The sequence below is a fragment of the Chelonoidis abingdonii genome, chromosome 4, assembly GCF_003597395.2.
Source record: "Chelonoidis abingdonii isolate Lonesome George chromosome 4, CheloAbing_2.0, whole genome shotgun sequence".
NCBI lineage: Eukaryota > Metazoa > Chordata > Testudines > Testudinidae > Chelonoidis > Chelonoidis abingdonii.
In genome coordinates, this window is record NC_133772.1 from 113,080,736 (window position 1) to 113,099,746 (window position 19,011).

Sequence of the window (19,011 nt, forward strand, 5' to 3'; positions counted from 1 at the left end):
CCCCAACCTCTGAGCCAGCCCAGGGAAAATGAGCAAGTGAGTGAGTGTAGGGAGAGCAAGTGGCTGAGGGAGGGGGGATGGAGTGAGCAGATAAGGGGCAGGGCCTCAGAGGAGAGGTGGGGCAGGGGGCGGGGGAGGGTGTTTGATTTTGTGCCAGTAGAAAGTTGGCAACCCTAGGGCTTCCCCTGGCTCTGGGAACATCCTCCATCTCTTTGTGCAGAGTGCCAGGCTTAAAGCCTGACCCCCGCCCTGTGCCTGCCTCCCTGCCTGCAAGAGGCTCTAAGGGGGAAACCAGTGATTGTTTCTCACCCAGACAATGCCACGCATGGATCTGCGCCAGACTTGGCAGCTCTGCAGACCTCCTTGAGCAGGCTGGTTCCTCCAACCCCGAGTGAGCTGGAGGCTCTGCCTGGGGGTGAAGGGCCCCGTGTCCCATTCCCCAGTGCCCTTGAGCCAGCTAGCCAGTCCCACCCGCCCCCAACATGGGGTTGAATAGCAATGAGCCCTAGAGATGAATAACCCCATTCCCAGTGTTGACCAATCAGTTCCACAAAATCTTTTTTCACTGAGAGAGGTATGGGAACTGAAGTAATCCCCTCAACCATGCATCTGTACAGTAGCTAGAGATGTAATTCCCAGCTTGGGTAGGTGTACAGGCACTAGCTGTGGTTGAGCTAGCGTGCTAAAATTAGCAATGCAGCCACAGCTACAGGGTGGTGGCTTGGGCTAGTCATCTGTATACAATACTGCTCAGTCCCTGGGTGTGTACTTGGGTAGCTAGCCGGAGCCACCAACTGGGTTGTACGGCCACAGTGCTATTTGTTGATGCAGCTATCCAAGCTGGGAGTTACACATCCCAATTGCTTTGCAGGCATACCCATAATGTGTGCTCCCTGAGAACCAGACATCAGGAAGGCTGTATATTGATAAATAGCATCATTGTGACACACCTCATGTGGTCTTTATTTCTCTACATTTGAAGTGTTGATTATTTTTGTCTGTCCCCACATATCCGCTTAAAACCTGCATCCCATGGCCCAGCCCGTGTTTCCGAATTCTAAGCCATGCCCCTACATTTCCAAATATACCTCTGCCTCACAAGTTGTGCTCATGCACCCCAAGATGTGTCCCATACTTTCACACAGAATCCATATTTTAAGGGATGCCCTTATCTCAAGCTTTACATATGTGCTCCAAGTTGTACTTACACATCCCAGGCTGTGTCTCTGCTTCCAAAGTTGTAATTCATTGGGCTAAGTTTGACCCAAATTGACAGATGTGACCCCACATGCCAGCAATTCCCTAAGGGTATGCCTACATTGCAATTAAAAACCTGTGGCTGATCCATGCCAGCTGATTCTGGCTCATGGGGCTCAGGGTGAGGGACTGTTTAACTGTCGTGGAGATGTTCAGGCTTGGGCTGAAGCCCAGGCTCTAGGACCCTGTAAGGTGGGAGGGTCCCAGAGCTCGGGTTCTTTCCTGACCCTGAATGTCTACACCACAATTAAACAGCCTCTTAGCCTGAGCCCCATGAGCCTGAGTCAGCTGTCACGGGTCAGCCACAGGTGTCTGTTTGCAGTATAGACATATCCTATGGGGTCCCAGGAGCTAAGAGCTGGCATGTTGCTCACAGGAAGTAAGATTTCCAGCACTTTATGCCAACGTGAGTGGCTGACCAGCACGTGTTGCTGGAGCTGGAATAAAATGATGCATCAGGAGAAAGAATGAAATAGAAGGTTAAAGGAAATTAATCTGGACAGGGAGAAGGAGACATGACAAGAGAAGAGTGACTCAGTGGTCTATGCTTAGTCCTTTCTGCCGGCTTTATTTACATGGTTTGCCACTTTATGTTTGAGATCCTGGTGGTTGAAGGGGAGAATGCAGGGGCTGTGTCAGGATAGAAGGATCCCTGGGCAGGTGAGCAGGAGTATCTGTGTTGTTCATGAGCTGGAAGGGACTTGTATAAGTTCCCTGTTTATAAAGCCACCACTGGGCCTCACAGAAATGCGTCTCAGCTTTAATATAAGAAGAATCTTTCTTGCCCTTTTAATAATGAAGAACTTTGAAAATGTAACTGATGCCAGCTGATTATTTGACAGATTTGGAGGAGGTGGTCAGAGCATTTTATCTAGGGCATGTCACGTGATCTGCCCACTGAGACAGAATTTTTTTGAGGGAACCCTTGTGAAAATGTTGGCAGCAAGTGGGTGCTTTGTATCGGGGAGTGTAACAGCAACAGAGGAGCCTCACTAAGGAATGGTCTCACCCCTTTCACATATCTGGTTTGTAAACTCCATGGCTGGTGCTGGGGTTGACAGTATGAGAAGCAAGGTGTTAGAGGGGAACAGGCTATGTAAAAAGCACTAGCGAAGTCAGTACAAACTAAAATTCCATACAGACAATGACATGCTTATACTGTTGTATGCACTATACACTGAAATGTAAGTACGATATTTATATTCCAATTGATTTATTTTATAATTGTGTAAACAGGGTCTGAATGAACTCTCTTCTGACAGCTAGTTGGGGGAGGGGATGAGACTTCAAGAGCAAACTGTATTTATATGAACACACTTACTCTGCGTAGGTATCTAACAGATAGAGCAGTGTTGCTCAAAGTGATCAACTTTGGCTGGTGTTGGGTTATAAATGACTTTAGTACTGAAATCAGGGATAGTGAGATGTTGTTATCAGTGTTGTCTTTATTGTATGAATAAAGGGGAGCAGAACTGTGCTTAACCTGTCCCAAATGAGAGGGTCACCCTCAGCTGAAACGACCTTGTTAAGCCAGGGTCTGGAATGCCAGAGCCCTGTAAGAGTAAGAGGGATAGGGACAGGGTATCCCTAAGGGTCCTTGGTCTGGTTTAACCTATTCCTCCCCACGGTTCAAAGATGGAGCTAATCAGGCTTCATTAGGAGCCTTTTGTTATTTCAAGTACTCAACACAAGCTGAAATCACTTGTAGTGGGGCAGTGTTTCTGCCCAGCCTGCTGAGAGCTAAAAATCACAAAGAGACTGACCTTCAGAGATCACAGCAGAGAGGAAGGTGGCAGCAGAAGATAACTGATGGGTGGCCAGCAAAAGTGGCAAACAGTCAGCCGGCAGGAGTGGTTGGCAGGGCAGCCAGGCAGCGAGGAGCTAGGGTGACCAGACAGCAAATGTGAAAAATTGGGACAGGGGGTGGGGGTGATAGGAGCCTATATAAGAAAAAGACCCAAAAATCTGGACTGTCCCTATAAAATCGAGACATCTGGTCACCCTATGAGGAACAGCGGCTGATGGGGTGGCTGGCCAAAGCAAGTGCTCAGATGGTGGAGCATGCAAGGTGCCTTCATCCCCGAGTGGGAGGTGACTCACACAGATGCACCTCTGAACCCTGGGTTCTCACTGACCAAGGACAAGCACTGTGAATGGGGTATGGTGAGGGAACAGAGGGAGGAGCACAGAAAAGGAACTTTTGGTTGTATAGCTCAAGACTGAGACAGAAGACTCTGCCCCACGCACTCTGGGGTCAGTGTCCTGCTCACAATTTTATGTTTATGAATCCTGCTTGTGGCATTTTTCCTAATTAATGTTGGGTGACTTCTCTCCTTTCATTAAAAGTTGCTTTTCTACACTCAGACTCTGTGCTTGTTAGTGGGGAAGTATTGCCTCTCGAGGGGGCGCCCGGCGTGGCGTGTACTTTTCCCAGGTTACTGGGTGGGGGCTTGAGCTGGTTCTGTGTCATATTGTTGAACCTGGCCCTGGTTGCTGCTGGCTGCACTTGGCAGAAGGGTTACAATTATATGGCAAAAATGAGAAAGTAAGCAAATTTTCAGTAATAGCATGCTGACACTTCCGTATTTTTATGTTTGGTTTTATAAGCAAGTAGTTTTTGAATGAGGTGAAACCTGGAGGTACACAAGACAAATCAGACTACTGAAAGGGGTACAGTAGTCTGGAAAGGTTGAGAGCCACTGGTATAGTGAACTCTTGCATCCTTAGTGAAATTCCTTATAGGAATGAGAGATGTCAAGACCTGTAAAGTGATTGTGTCCATCTCCTGGGAGACAGTGGTAGGATTGTTCATTGCACTGTTTATTTTTGTATTTTATCCACTCCAGTTTTAAATGACTCAGAGAGTGGGGCTTCCACCATAGTCCACTGGAGACTGTTCCACAATCGGGATCTCACGTTGTCCCTAGCTTACTAACCTGGCTTCAGACTATGAATGCTGGGTACTAGTTTCTTTTTCAGCTTGGGAGCATACAGATCTGTGTCTAGCAGGTTCAAGGATTTTGAGACCTTTAACAATTGGGACTTTGCTATTGCTATTAATTTTACATGGAAGGCACTCAGTTATTGTGCGGATGGATGGCAGCATAAAACCTCTAAGATAGTGTGAAGTACAGATGAGTGTGTTACAGGTACCAATCTGCAGCAGCTATGAGTTGTTACAGCCCCTATCTAGAAAGTTTTGGCTCTTTAATTCAAGCTGTAGCAGCGCATGCTTTTAGCTCTGGAGGGTGTTGGTTCAGTCACTGGTATGTTGGCCAAGAGGGTAGACATCACAGTTGGTAGGTAGCTACATGGTGCTGGAAGTGCTGAGGTATTTGGGACTCCAGAACATTACCTCAATAGACATTTCTGGGAGGCGCTGGTTCATCAAGACTATGAGCTAGAGAGGATAAGAAAAGGACAAAGAGTCAGATTTTGTTCCACTTATGCAAGTCTAAATCTGTGGTAACCTCACTGAAGTGAATGAAGTTACTCTTGATTTACTTCAGTGTAGCTGAGACCAGAATTTGGCCCCATGCTCCCATTAGGGGACTGATAGATTCCACTGCTCTTATGTGGTCCATATAAAACAGAAGGCTGAAGGGCATGCTTTTTTTGCACAGATCTCATTGCTCTTATGCTTTCCCTATAAAGCAAAAGGCTGAAGGGCATATTGTTTTTGCACAGACTTCTTTTGGGATACAGTCTTGCTCTAAGCACTATGCTCTTGATGCAGGAAAACCATCGTCACCTTGTTGAAATTGTCTGCATCTGGCCCCCAAGACATCTGATTTTGTTAGGAGATGTGCAGAACTATTGAAAGCTATGGAGCCATTTCACTTTCTTACATGATTAAGTCAACAGTGAAGTTCTTTTGTGTTTTCCAGATATACCATCCCTGGGGATTCCTAATACTACTTTGGACTATTTAATGCTGCTGCGTGGCTGTTATACACCTCAAAGGCAGCTGCATTTCTGCACTGGGCAAAGTGATCAATATGCTCTGTAAGTAATAATAATTATTTATTATTTATTGAGCACTGTGAGTCGGCTCAGTGCTGTGCAAACATAGAGAAAGACAGAAGCCTTGATTCTTTTCTAGGATGTGAAAGAGAAGGAAGGGCAGGTACCTTTCCAATCTGTCCACAGGGTAAATGCATTTCTAAGTGCCTATCCTCTAGGCACAATACACACACTATATACAGCACTATAGGATCTGTCTAGAAGGGTTCTTAGGTTGAAAAATCTAATAGAATAAAAATGTTTGTTTTGTTTTTATTTTAAATGTCTGTGACTAATGTTCTGGGCCAAAGCTTGTTGCCTTTTACTTATGCAAGTAGTCCTTGTTCACCCGATTAATTTTGTTGAATTCAATGAATTATACTTGTGGGGAGATTCTGTCCTTTAAAAAAAAGTAAACATTCTCCAACTATGTTATAAAAGAAAATGTAGCAGCAGAATTAGGCTAGTTTGTAAGACCCAGGAACTGAAACGGGCTAGAAAGGGAAAGTGAAACCAACCTGTCTAATTTCTCAAGCTGGTGAAGGGTCAAAAGTAAACAAACAACAGCAGTTGGAAAAGTTGAGAGTCTTAAGTCTTTCAGTTGTTATATTCAGATACCTCCGGGCTGAGTGTGGAATGAATAAAAGATAGATAGGCAGACAGAGGAAAAGATATGCTCTTTGTAACACATACCTGTTTAGAGATATGTTGTATATCTTGACAGTATCCTTTTATAATTTTCCATGCAGTGTCGAAGACTCACATTGCTGTGAGTTTATTCCTGTCAAGGCAGTTGTGAATTGCGGACAGAGTATCATCTGAACTCAGTGTTGCCTGCCTTTCACTGGCCAGTGTTACCATCTTCTTATTATTTAACTCTGGTGTTATTTGTAGCGAATATGAATGTAAAATACAGGCAGAGGTGTATACATTCATGAGTGTGCATGTCCCTTGTAGGAAAGTCCTATAGAATTTAACAGAGTGACTATCTTTCTGTAGCCCTTTTAAGACAAACTATAGAATCCTATAGCAGGAAGAATCCAAATAGAATAGAAATAATTTTCTGTTAAATTCAGTAGGATGATTTAATAATTCTGTAGGAAGGAGATCATTCTCTATCATGTGCTGTAGGTTTTCAGAGTCATTTAAATATATCCCTGTTTAATTTCTATAGAACCCTATTAGTTTCATCCCTATTAAATTCTACAGGACTTTTCCAGGAGGGGAGTGTGTGTGTTATCTCCCGTTCCAGTTTGAGTAAGAATCCTTTGCAGTGTGGGAAAGCTGGTCTCCCAAGCACCTGCCTCTTAGTCATCCAGGGCTTGAGGATGTCCCCAGATTACATCTTGTCAGCTGTTTGCAAAACAGCCCTGGGAGGAGGAGGTGAAACCATGAGCCACACAGCCTGGCTGTCTCTTTAAATGCTGGGGTCTGTGTGCTGGAGAGGGAGGGATCGGCTCTGGAGTGCGTGAAATTCCTGGGCTCCTCTGACAGTCTCAGGCAGAGAGCTCAGCTTTACACATCTCTTGCATGCAACTCACTGAGAGGGAGAGGCAAGCCAAACCTCCCCTTTCTGCTTGCATCCCAAGCCATCAAGGACCCGTTTTTGCATCTCCAGTACCCCCACCCTTCCCCACCAGTCCTTCCTAGAGAGACACCCTGGATTCTTACATCCCCAAAGAGGAAACAAACAAAGAGTTGATAAAACAGCCAAAACCTCTTCTCAACTGCCAAGGTAAGACTTTGGGGGAAGGATGGATGGCAGGATGGAAGAAAGACCCAAAATGAACAGATATTTCTGTGTATCCAGTAGAAAGTCTTTCAGTTTAAAAGGTAGTGGATGCTTTCACTTGAGAGTTCCAAGGGTGATTGGTTTTTTTTTTTTTAATTTTTGATCACAAATATCTTGGAGGTTTGTTATTTTTCGGTCTCTTCCTGCGAATTTTTACCAACCTGCCCCTGCCTTCCTTTCCTTCCCCCTCTCACTGCCCTGTTATGAAAAGTCAGAAAGATTTTTGGAAATGGCACACCTGGTGGGATGATCTGTTTTCAGGTGACAAGCACAAACTCTCCTCTCTAACCAATACTTTTATTTTTGCTTTTTTTTGTTCTTATTATTTTATTTTTTAAATTACTATTTTGGAGGGGCTGGTTTTTAAAACTAAAGAATGGGGGTGTTTTTGTAAGGAGACAAGATGCTGCTACATTGAATTATAACAGGGACCTGCTTAGGAATCAAACTATTTGACTAGTGGCTGAAGGATTTATTTTTTTCTTTTTCAAAATTTTTACTAATGAGGAAGGAAGGGGGGGAAATGAAGAAAGTTTTCTTTTTTCCTTCGTCTTTGGATCCATTACAGAAGAACCTTCCCTCCCCGCCTTCCATTTGTTTATATTAATGATTTAGTAGCCGTCTTGCCTGAAAACTTCCACTGTGAGCGACTGCTGTGCATTTTCAGGCAGCGAGTGACCTTAAAGGTTGGTTCGATCCTTTCTTCGTGCAAGATGCATGCAAAATACCCATGATTTTCTTTTTAAAAAAATTCGAACTACGGCACTTTATAATTTAAAAGAAAAACATCATCCACTCCAGGGCAGTGATGTAATTCTCCTACTTATGGGCACTGACTCTGGTGCTTTGCACGTGACTTGTCTTTTGCTTACTCCCTTAATTTTATTTTAATTGTAGTATAGGTAAGAACTACTTTTATTAACCACCATTCTTTAAGGACACATTTCGTTATAACTGAAATCTCTCTTTTAAAAAAAATTCTTTTCCATTCCACACCGCTCCCCCCCCAAAAAATTAGAGAGAGAAAAGCGAAAGAATCAGAGAGGCAGAACCAAAGCTAAAAAATGGAATAATTTTTAAAAGACCACTTTCGCTTATCGAAGCCCCTGTTCCCACCTCCTCTTGGCGCAGCTATTCAAAGCTTTGTTGAAAATAGTTTTAAAAAAATAATACTAATTTTTGTTCGTTTCTTTCTTGCACGTGATTGTTCTGTGTTAAGCACACAGCCCTCCTAAAGAGGTGAATATTGACATGATCGTTCACTAACACTAACAATATATTTTGAGTGACTATTTTTTAAGGGGGTGAACTCTTAACTAGTCTAGTGAAAAGTCAGAGAGTGATGTTGGGTATGTGAGAAAAAAATTAAACCAAAAAGGATTTGCCTGCTAACTGGGTGTAGTCGGTTATTAATTGTAGCGTGAGACTGAAGGGTGTTGTATTTCTAGCCAGGTAAGGTAAAGCGGGCTATTGTGTTAAGTTGGGCAAGTTTATCTAAGGGCTAGTCATGTTTATGGAGGAGGAGGTTCGGGAAGGAGCTGAGATTATTGCCTTTGGTGTTGTGGATGGACACACTTCATCTGCTGGAGGAGTTGAGGTATTATATTTTGATAATTTTGTATTCCTGTTGATGTTTTTGTTTCGGTCATTGGCAGTTTCTAAATGTCCGTCTTTCTCCTGTAAAACATATTGTTTTCTGGAACGGGCGAAGGGAGTTGCATCTGGGGACACTGGAAGTTTGGGGATCACGCGAGCAACAGGGCTGTATTTATTTATTAAAAAAAAAAAACAAAGTCGGGATGTGAAAATTCCCTTTCTGGAGTATTCGGGCACCTTCTGATGGGGTGTGTATCTGTGTAGTTTTCATTATTTATTTTATTTTTGTTCATAAAAAAAAAAGGAAAGATACATGAGTTATAAGTAAATAAATAAATAAAAGCCCCGTATTCGATGTCATAATTCCAGTGATGATGGCTTCTCGGCAGAACCGATATCTGCCGATATCATCCTGTTCCATGGCTGTAGCCTGGCCTCATTTTACGCTGCGTTTCTACTGAACATGTTGACGTGCTGCTGCTTATATAAGGGAAAGAATAAATTCAAGCGGATTAGTGCTTGGGATTTTGAGATCGGTTACCCAGATCATGTTGTGGGGCTTTTTCCGTTGGTGGGGGGGAAGGATGGAGAGATGTGGGAGGGAGCGAAATTGGGGAACATGGTGGGGGAGATGGAGGTGATGCGGGGAGCAGCTTGTTCGCATAATGTCTGCGCAGTGTCCTTTTTTTCTTTTTCTTTTTTTTAAAAAAAAGCCCATTATCTCTAAAAACACATTATTCTTCAGACCAAGATAAAAACAATGTGAGAGGGGTTATTTTAGCGAGGGGGTTTGGTCTGGGAGTCATTAGACCCACTGCTGCAAAACCAAGATACAGAAATCCATCTGCACCAACATTTCGGGGGGAGGAGGGCGTGCGGAGGGGGGGGAGGGATGGATTGTCGCTTTTGGATTAGCAGCATAGGGCTTTGTATTCTTCATTCCCCCCCCATTTCTGCCATTTCCCCTCACCCCACATCTGCACACCCTCTCTCCTCCTCCCAACCCCCCCCGAAGGCATCTCATCTCTTGACGAGAAAATTCCGTGTTACATCCTGATGGCTCTGCGGCTTTTTTTTTTTTTAGTGCATCACAACAGTGGCACGATGACCTTTGCTTCATGCCACACAGATGCAGGCTCCTGATATGAGTGTGACCACGGCTTGCCCGCACAAACACATGCACTCATACCCAAGTTGGGCCATGATTTTAATTCATTTTTTTTTCTTTTGGGTCAGGGGCTGGATAGACATTGTTAGGGGGGGTGGGAAATGCAGCAAATGCCAAAGGCACGTCCATCCATTTCTCCGCCCCATCTTGCTGTTCAGTTTTCTAGGATGCTGTGTCGCACATCATGAGATTTGAATGTTGTGTGTGTGTGTGTGTGTGAAGAGCAGCAGCTTGGGGGAGGGAGGGAGCATGTGTGTGTATTTGGGGGATGGATGAACCTGACGACGTTAATAACATTTTTTTGGTCAAACGAATGCCTGGTGATAATGATTCAGTTTAACCATCTGTAAAATACATGCTTGCAACGCACTGGAATAAAGGTTACTCCAGGGAGCTTGGGCTGAGCTTGGCGGGCTCTGGGGAGCGTGATGTCCACACTCGGGGGAGACAAACACACACATGCACCCAACAGACCCCTCCCCTCACAAAGCCCACTTGTGTATCCGAGCTAGAGGGCATAGAGAGAGGCATGGGCTGTATTGGAGTCCGGACCAAACAAAGCCTTTCTTGGCTTGTCTTCCTCTGCCATCCCTCCTCTTCCTCCATGAGCCTGTCCGTGCCTTTGATCAGACATCACGGGAATATCAACATTTCCACGCAGTTCTGTGCCAGAGGCTGTGTGTGTGAAACTCCAGGGTGGTGAACAAAAAGGGGAAAAATCTACTTGCCCTTCTCTGATAGGATGTACAGAAGAGGCATGACTTTTCTAGTGCGAGCAGAGAGAGGGAGAAAATCCCCCCCTCTCCCCAACCCTAGCAAGAGGAAGGACCAAGCGAGCCCTGGAGAGGTTGTATGGGTGATTGTAGATGGGTAGTGGGTGGACAGTGTGTGCGCAGGACAAGGCAACAGTGGGGAGGTTGTTAACAGAGTGTAGAACATGGCTGGCTAGCTTGTCCATTTGGAACCCTGCCCAATGACTGGCAAAACCTGTAATCTCCCTCCTCTGCCTGGATCCAAAGTCCTCCCTACACTTCAGTGAACATTCGTTGTTCAGTCATGGTCTGGCTGGTCTCTTGCAGGGCTCTGAGAGGAGCTGGCAGAGAGAAAGGATCTCTAATGGCTTCCGTCTTCCTGTCAGCCAATTCCCCTTGTCTCCTGCATGTGGCTAAATTTCACTGCACCCTTCTAAGTCCCTGTGTTTCTGGATCTTTCTGCTTCACAAGTGATAACAAATGAGCAATAGATACATTCCGGGCCATCTTTATGTGCCTTTCGCTTTCCTCATCTCTCTTTTTTGGAGCTGACTTTCAGAAACAGTGGCAAATTATAGCCAAAGGGGTGGGGTGGAGGATTTTCAGTGGGTCAGACACCTGCTGTCTGCATGAGTGATGCACAGAAAAATGAAGGCTCCTTTATTCAGCTGCTTTGTCCTCTCAGGTTTGATCCCATTTGAGCCTCAGCTGGCCAGTTTCAGTCACAAATTGTTTCTTTTTGGGCCTTTTCCACTCCTTCCTCCCTCCTGAACCACTCAGTAAATGGCTGTTGCGCTGCAGCTCCAGCACCTGAGAGCCAGCCATGGCTGCTGTAGAGATAACAATGCAGTGGCTGGCTGAGCAACAGGCAGAGGGTGCTGCAGGTCCCAAGTAGTTGCTCTGACCCTAAGAATGACTTTTCTGTACAGCGAAGGTAAGCACTGATTTTATGGTTCCTTCATTCTCCCAGTGATGGAGTTATTGATACATCCCAATGGCACATCCAGCGCCCACCCAAATGAGAGGGAATTTCTGTTTAATAATTAGGAAGGTGGAAAAAAAAGATTCTTCTAGATAAACTGTAATGGTTTGAAAGTGAGTTGTGTGCAGGTGGAAAGTACAAGATCCACAGTTCCACAGGTTGACATTCTGTTTATTCATAGGGCAGCACAGTCCAGACAGCTGATGGGCAAGTCTCCCTTGCCAATGTTCTGCACCCCTAGCCTGGAGTGACTCCACCTCTGGGAGAGAGAGGGGAGTTCAGTCTGCACAACCCATGTAATTGTTGGCCTTTCTGCTAAGGGTTGGGCAGTTAGTGCCAACAGTGATGGTGGATTATATGATTGAGACACCTTTCCCACTAGGAAATGGACTGAAACCCCGACTGATTCATTTCTTATAAGCTGCCCAATTGTAGTGGTCAGATGGGGATGGCATTTAAACTTCACCAGTGTGGACTGGATTTAAACCAGCACCCTAGAGGTAAAAGTTTCCATATTCCGTTTCTGATTTTCCAAACCACAAATGACCCTCTTGGTCTCTGGGCATTGCATTCTAGGGAAGCAAGAAATCACTCTTCCTCACCTTTCTCATTGCTCGAGCAGCAGCATTTCAGTGGATCTAGTGATCTCTTTGCTTCTTGTTTGTGACTCCTGGAGCCTCCTTGAGGGCTCCACAGTCCAACAGCATCTCTTCCTGTCTTCTTATCTCTCTCTGGGCCGGGGGAGAAGACAGTTACTTTTCCTCCTCAATTCTTCCGCTTCTGTTCTCTGGTGAGAGACTCTGCACATCCTGCTGCACTTTGGGGTGTGTGCAGGTGGAAATATGGGTGCTGGCAGAGCTGTATTATGCTACAATGGGGTAAGGACAGATGAGGTCTCTGGGAATGAAGTAAGAAGTGACCAGAAACTTTGTCCTAAACTCCAGCCAAATTCAAAGATGAACCTTTCTGGAGATTCATGAGAAGTTTGGTTAAATTAAAAAAAAAACCCAAACAAATAAAAAAATGAAAATTAAGTTTATTCTCAAGCCCCCATGTGCTTAATAGATTCATTCAGGAGGGAAAGGGCACAAAACTTATTCTGGGACTATTCTCAGTGTAGGTGGACCCACAAGTCAGCCACATTGCATTTAAGCCCTATATATCCCTCTGCTTATGCAAAGAACAAGTGGCATGGAGTAGGCTTTACTGGTTAGAGCATAGGCAGGCAGAACTCTTGGGTTCTAGTCACCAACATGCTATTTGACTTTGGGGTTGTGTCACTGCCTAGCTCTTTGCCTCAGTTTCCCCGCATGATGAATGGAATGTGAGGATTAACATGTATAAAGGGTTTTGAGCATCTTGGATTACATTTATTAGCCCTCTTGACAGCAGTCTCAGCAGATAGACTGAGACACACTAGTCAAAGGTTACCATAGAGGAAGTATGCTATTACCACTGCTGTATGGGCAGAGAATGGCAGTCTCCAGCACTGTTGATCTTCTGGCACCTTTTGCCAGGATTTTGGGCTAGGCTGATTTGAACTAGACTTTATCATAGCCTCCCTGTTGGTGTGCTTGAAATGTTAAGTGTCTGGAAATGGGGAGGGAAAGCGTGGGTTGGTTTTTTTTAAGGGTGGGTGAGGGTTTTTGCTGCCCTTCTCAGAAAACACTTGCCTGTGAGAATCCATAGCAGTCTCATACCAGAGCAGTTTAGCTGTCTGACCCTTGTGGCACATGTTCCTGCAGAACCGCAAGCTGTGTGTAAGGAGCATGTCGTGGCTGTGAACTTACAGGCTGTTCTATGCTAGGAGCGGAATGGGAAGGGTGTGGTGGACAGGGAACAGGAAGAGGCATTTACAGAGTATCTCAGGCATAGCTGAAAAATTCATTTCAGCTTATCTGAAGGAGCATCCTCTACTGGCAGAGAGGATTAGCCATTCTTCCACCTCTCCCCCTATTGTCTCTTGGAGCTCCCTTGTCATCTGCCATATCCCAGTGGTAGATCAGTCTCCTTCTCCCCTACTCCCTCTGCCGACTTCTTCTCTCTTGGTGGCTGGGGATAGAGACGTGGGGGGCTCTGAGAGCTTGTCTGCTATGTCCTAGTGGTGGTGTGGCTCAACTCCTGTCGTCCCCACAGCCCTTTCCTGTGCCCTTGATGATGAAGGACAGCTCATTTCGGAGCACAATCTGCCTGTGTCACTCTTGGCCCTGCTGCTGTCATCCATCATATTACAGGAAGTAATTAACACCAAGAGCCTCAGATCCCCGGAATGAAGTGCTGGGGTAGTTGGATTTCTCAACTGTCCTGATTTCTTTTTTCGTAACTGGCACAGTCTGATCTAGGAGATCATGAAATCAGGGGTAATCTCTCTTGACTGATGCACCAACCCTGGGAGGTGGGGGTGCCTGTGTATTTGGCAGGGAGGGATATTTGAGGCTTAGATCGCTCCTCAAAATGCCCTTGATGCTACTGCAGCATTCCCTGTACCCAAGCAAGTCCCAGCAGCAGGATGAAAGCTGAAGAGTGAGCTGGATTAATACCTGATAAGGATAGAAGAGGGTGGATGATTTGAGGTGTGATTTAAGCCTTCAAAGCTGGCAGTAGGCTTCCCTCTGCCATCAGAAAGTATAGCAACAAGTGATCCCAGCATCCATTTACTGGACTGACCTTGGGAATGTATTTTGCTCACAGCAGTGGAGAGCATCCTGTCTCTGCAGCCTTACTCCTTCTACTGCTGTGGTGAAGGGAGCCTCATAAGGTGGAACAAGGGCTATAGTGAGGACCAGCGAGTGGTAAGAATTTAGCAAAAATATGGGTGGGGGCAGAATTCCCAAGGCTGTTAGGATAGGTTCAAAGATTCCCCCTAAGTGGAATGGGGCAGGGAGAAGATTACCCCTTAGAATGTTGCACGGCTGTACCAATGTCACATAACATCTGGGAAACATTTGTTTCTTTCTGCAGTACTATTGTATCTTCCCTGGCCAAGTGTTTATTTCTGGGGGTGAGCATTTTGAGGAGGGGCAGAATCCGTGGCAGTGGAAAAGGGGATAACTATCTGATGGGATGAGCCTTAATGTCAGCAAAGGAAGAACATGGGGTGGGTGGGGAGGAACAATTCTCCAGTGGGGTAACCATCCAATAAGAACTGGTGTGTCTGCAGAGCAGGGACTTGTTGGCTTCATTTCAGTGTGTGTTACAGCCCAATTTTGTTCCAATAATGTGTTAATTAAACATTGATTTCAGGGGAAAAGGGAATCTGCATGAATTGCAAAAACTAACTGGTGTGAGGAGGAGTTGGATCTGGTAAGAGATGTGTGGAGGGACCTGCTGTCAGCTGCTTCCATGACGGATTGTGGAGGGAGAAGAGGAAAGGGCTGGGGACAAATCTGTCCACCCACCGTTTAGAGACATTCACTCCTTCTAAAGAGGAGCTTCCCTCCTTCCAGAAAAGTGGGATCTTTGGCATGTTGCACACTGAAGAATTGCCACACAGCCACTTGAATGTCCCCAACTTTATTTTCATAGGGGAAAATTTTTTTTTCAAGGAGTGATAGAGATCAGAGCAGCCTTCTGACCAGCTCCGAGCCCAATACACTCCGTACTTGCTGCCCTTCTACAAAGTGGAGTCGCGGATTAATTAAGCAAAGGTGCAAATTAAAACATCAGTTGTAACAGTGTGCCAGAAGAGCCAGAAACAGTAAATCACCTGGACTTCATGTGCAGGAGATGACTGAACATGAATATAACATTGAGTGAGGCACATATTTAACATGCCCTCTCCTGGAATTCAGCATATTGGAAGGTATGATGGGTTGACATGACATCCCCTCCCTCCCCCACTCCAGTGCATTCTGGTCCCTACATCAGAGAGGGGGAAACCTTTTTTCTCACTAGGAAGGAGGCACAGGGCAGGTGGTAGGAGTTCTAGGTTTATTATGGCTTCTTGTTTGGAAAATCCCCCCCCCCATTTATTTAAGAAATACTTTAAAGATTGAACAGCTTCTGTTTTTCCTTTTGTTTCCAGTTTGGGGTGGTGCTGGATAAATTAAAAATAATGGGGTGAGGGAAGAATCTATCTGACCTTTTTTTGAACCTCTGAAAAAGTGAGATTCAAATTCTGGGCAAAAATTTCAATTAGTTCTTAGTTTATTTGAAATGGTTCCCCTCTCCTGGAGAGAACCTAACTGGCTGCTGCCTTCCTATCTGGTTCACAGGCACCAGACTAGAAGGTGCAAAAATCTGGCTGCGGGAACTTACTGCAGCTTCAAGACAAACCTAAAAGGGAACTGGCTAGCCATGGAAGAGCAGTTCTTCAGGAAGATAAACACATGGTGTGCCAAATTCTGTACCTGCAGATCTCCTGTGCAACCCCACTGAAGTCAGTAAAGTTGTATGGAGGGCAAGTAGTGGAAGCAGCAAAGCCTTGTGGTCAAGTAATACGATTGGGAGGCAAGAAGAAAGCGTTTTTCACCTATGGCTCCCCAGTTAAAATCTAGCTCAGATTTGTGTAGTGAATGACAACTACCCTGAGATGATTATTTTGTGGCCTATGTGAAATGTGGGGATGCACGAAGGGGGTTGTAAACCCTTTGGGGCCACAGAGGAGGTGCTCATGCTCATGATACCCCCATATCCCAGTTTTCCCAATAAAGGGAAGTGGTCTAAGTGAGATATTATGTGGGAGGGCTCTAGGACCCAAGGGAGTTGAGAAGGAACACCTGGAAGCTGAGTCACTAAAGGCAGGTGCTCTTCATAGCTAATGATGGAGTTTATGGCAGTTCTGAAGAGGTTGTTAAGGGAATTGCTTTTCATTTCTCATAGAAGTTCAGGAAAGCCACTTGGGAAGTTACTGAAAAGTGAGTTCAGATACTGTGTGTGACTGTTTATTTTTTTGTCTGACTAGTAGTTGGGTTTGTATAAGTAGCCAACCCAGGGGCACTGTGGTGGCCTTACAGTCAATTCCTTAGTAGTGCATGCCTAGAGGCCTTTATAAAAAAGAGATTTTCCTATTTGGTTCAGAGGAACCTCTGGGAACATGTGCATGTGGGACCAGAGCTAGGTTTGAGGTCTGGCTGTGAGGTGTCTGGATGGTTCCTAATGATTCCCTCCTACCCTACCCCCCCACCCAGGGCCGGTGCAACCATTTAGGCGAACTAGGCGGTTGCCTAGGGTGCCAAGATTTGGGGGCGCCAAAAAGCAGCGCCCCCCCCAAATTTTTTAAATGGTTGCAGCGGCCGCTGTGTAGTCTGAGCTGGCAGCGGCAGCAGCTGCCTGCAGCCCGGCAGCTTAGGGCACCCCCAGGGTCAGTGCGCAGCTGCGGCAGCCCGGCAGCTTAGGGCACCCCGGGTCAGGAAGCCGCCGCAGAGACCCAGCAACCCAGGGCGTCCCCCGGGTCAGGGAGCCGCCGCGGCGGTCCGGCGGCCCGGGGCGCCCCCCGGGGTCAGGGAGCCGCGAGACCCGCATGGGGGGCGGCGAAATGTCCCTGCGCCTAGGGCATCAGAAATCCTAGCGCCGGCCCTGCCACCACCCCCACAATAAACTTGCCTAGTACAAAAGCAGCCTCTTGTTGTTAGTCTTCAGAGAGGACCAGGACTGAATGGAGTATGGAGATTTAACCTGCCTTGCACCATTTAGAGGCAAGTTGTGGTTGAAGCACATTGGTCAGAAGCAGCAAGCGTTGTGTTGGAAGCTTATATCACCACTTGATGGGGCATTGTATCTGTTTGAGGGTTATGTAGAGGATGTTAGTCTCCTGGTGGTGTTACTCTAGCATCTTCCTCTGGAGCTAAATTCGTACACCCATCAAATGTAGTTGGAGCATATGGAAAGCTCAACCTATTCAGTCCTCAAGAGATGATTTTGGTGAAATGTTAAAAGCTAGGTTGTGCTGTGATTATTTGTTTATGAGGTGCCATGTCATGTTAAGGAATAGCCCTTCATGAACACTGCTGTAAGGTAAGGAAGGAGGCTCTGTAACCTTGATTATTATTTATTGATATTGTGGGAACACCTTGGAGCCCTAGTTGTGGACCAGGACCCCGTTGTGCTAGGAGCTGTACAAACAGAGAACAACAAAAATCAGGCTCTGCCCCAAGAAGCTTACAAGACAAGAGATGACAGATGGATACAGACAGACAGGGGAGTACAAGGAGACAATGAGTCAGTTTTGGTCAGCATGATGGGCAGTGGTCTCAGCACACCAACAGCCGAACTGCTTTTAAGCTTTTTGTTGGCATGATGGCAAAGGATTACAGTAGAAATTCAAGCTGCAGCTCTTGCTTGAGTGTTTTGTGCATGTATCTTCCATCTGTTTTGTTTAAATAAATTCTCTTCCCTTTGATGAGATTTACTGTCTCAAAACTTCCCTCTGGATCCACCAATGAGGTGTGCACTGCAGAGGTCAGAAAGGGAGTGGGGTGCTGAACACAGGGTTTTGTTATTGAGGGTTTGAGGATGTTGGGGGCTGGAAAGAGAGGAGAGAAGGGTTTTAGGATTGGGGAGTGGAAGAGCATATGAGTTAGAGTGATGTGGTGTCAGTGAGAAAAGGGGGCAGGGTGTAGTGTCTGAGAAGAAGTCTATCCATTGCCATGCATTAGTGAAAACGTTGGATGTGTTGAAACTTGTAATTCTGGGGTGCTCTCTCTTCTGAGTCATACTGACTTCACTGTGCTGGGGGCACTGTGCTGCAGGGAATGGTGGAGGTGATTCAGTAGGGATTGTGTTTCCCTCTGTGTGAGCTACCACAGTGCCCACACATAAAGTTACATGGATGTTGTGAGGAGTTCTCTTGCATGCAACATGAAACGAAATTATTTTGGGAGATGTTACAGAGCTCTTGTCACGACAAAAAATGTTGTTAATCTGATTAAATTCCATTGTGGGTAATAGTTACCCCTACCATTTAAATTAGTTGTTACAATCTTCATTTGCTGCCTTAAACTTGTTGTGTAATGCCATTGTGCACTGTTAAATAGCTGCCATGTTCAACCTTAGAAGTGACTGCATTTCCACAATATGTGTGCGCGCGCGCATGTGTAAAATACTTCAGGATTCCTTGGAATGAGAGGAGTTGTGTAAGTGCCAGAGTTAGCTTCTCTCTATAATGTACTGGCTCTTGAGGAATTGCCATACTGGATCAGACCTGGGGTCCATCCAGGCAGGTATTCCCCCTCTGACAGTGGCTGGTACCCCATGTTTGAGAGGAATGTTGGAGAACCCTGCAGCAGGCACATGTGGGATGGTCTGCTCCCTCCCCATTAAATCTTATCCTGATCTCTAATAGTTAGAGAGTGGCTTGGGTCCTAATCTATGAATTCAATATCCCTTTCAGAATTTTTGCTAGAATTAACTATGACAACTCTATATTCTTTGTATTCCGGTGATGTTGCCCTCTAGTGGCTGACCTTCAGGAAGGATAAGGGACTTATTACTACCATCTTTAGTTTGAGTGACAGAGGCCTGT

The 19,011-nt window shown here is 45.7% G+C and overlaps 1 protein-coding gene across 16 annotated transcripts in view; it reads left to right on the forward strand.

The window, feature by feature from the left end:
* The first annotated feature begins 6,738 nt into the window (after window positions 1-6,738).
* NRXN3 (neurexin 3) overlaps window positions 6,739-19,011 on the forward strand; it is a 1,449,735-nt gene continuing 1,437,462 nt past the window's right edge. For 15 of the 16 annotated variants that reach the window (XR_012655819.1, XR_012655820.1, XM_075065588.1 and 12 more), the window contains exon 1: window positions 6,739-6,994. The gene's annotated coding sequence lies outside the window, so the exon portion shown is untranslated. Of the gene's footprint in view, window positions 6,995-8,475; window positions 8,649-19,011 lie in introns of those variants that run through there. The other variant, XM_032801843.2, reaches the window with a different exon arrangement.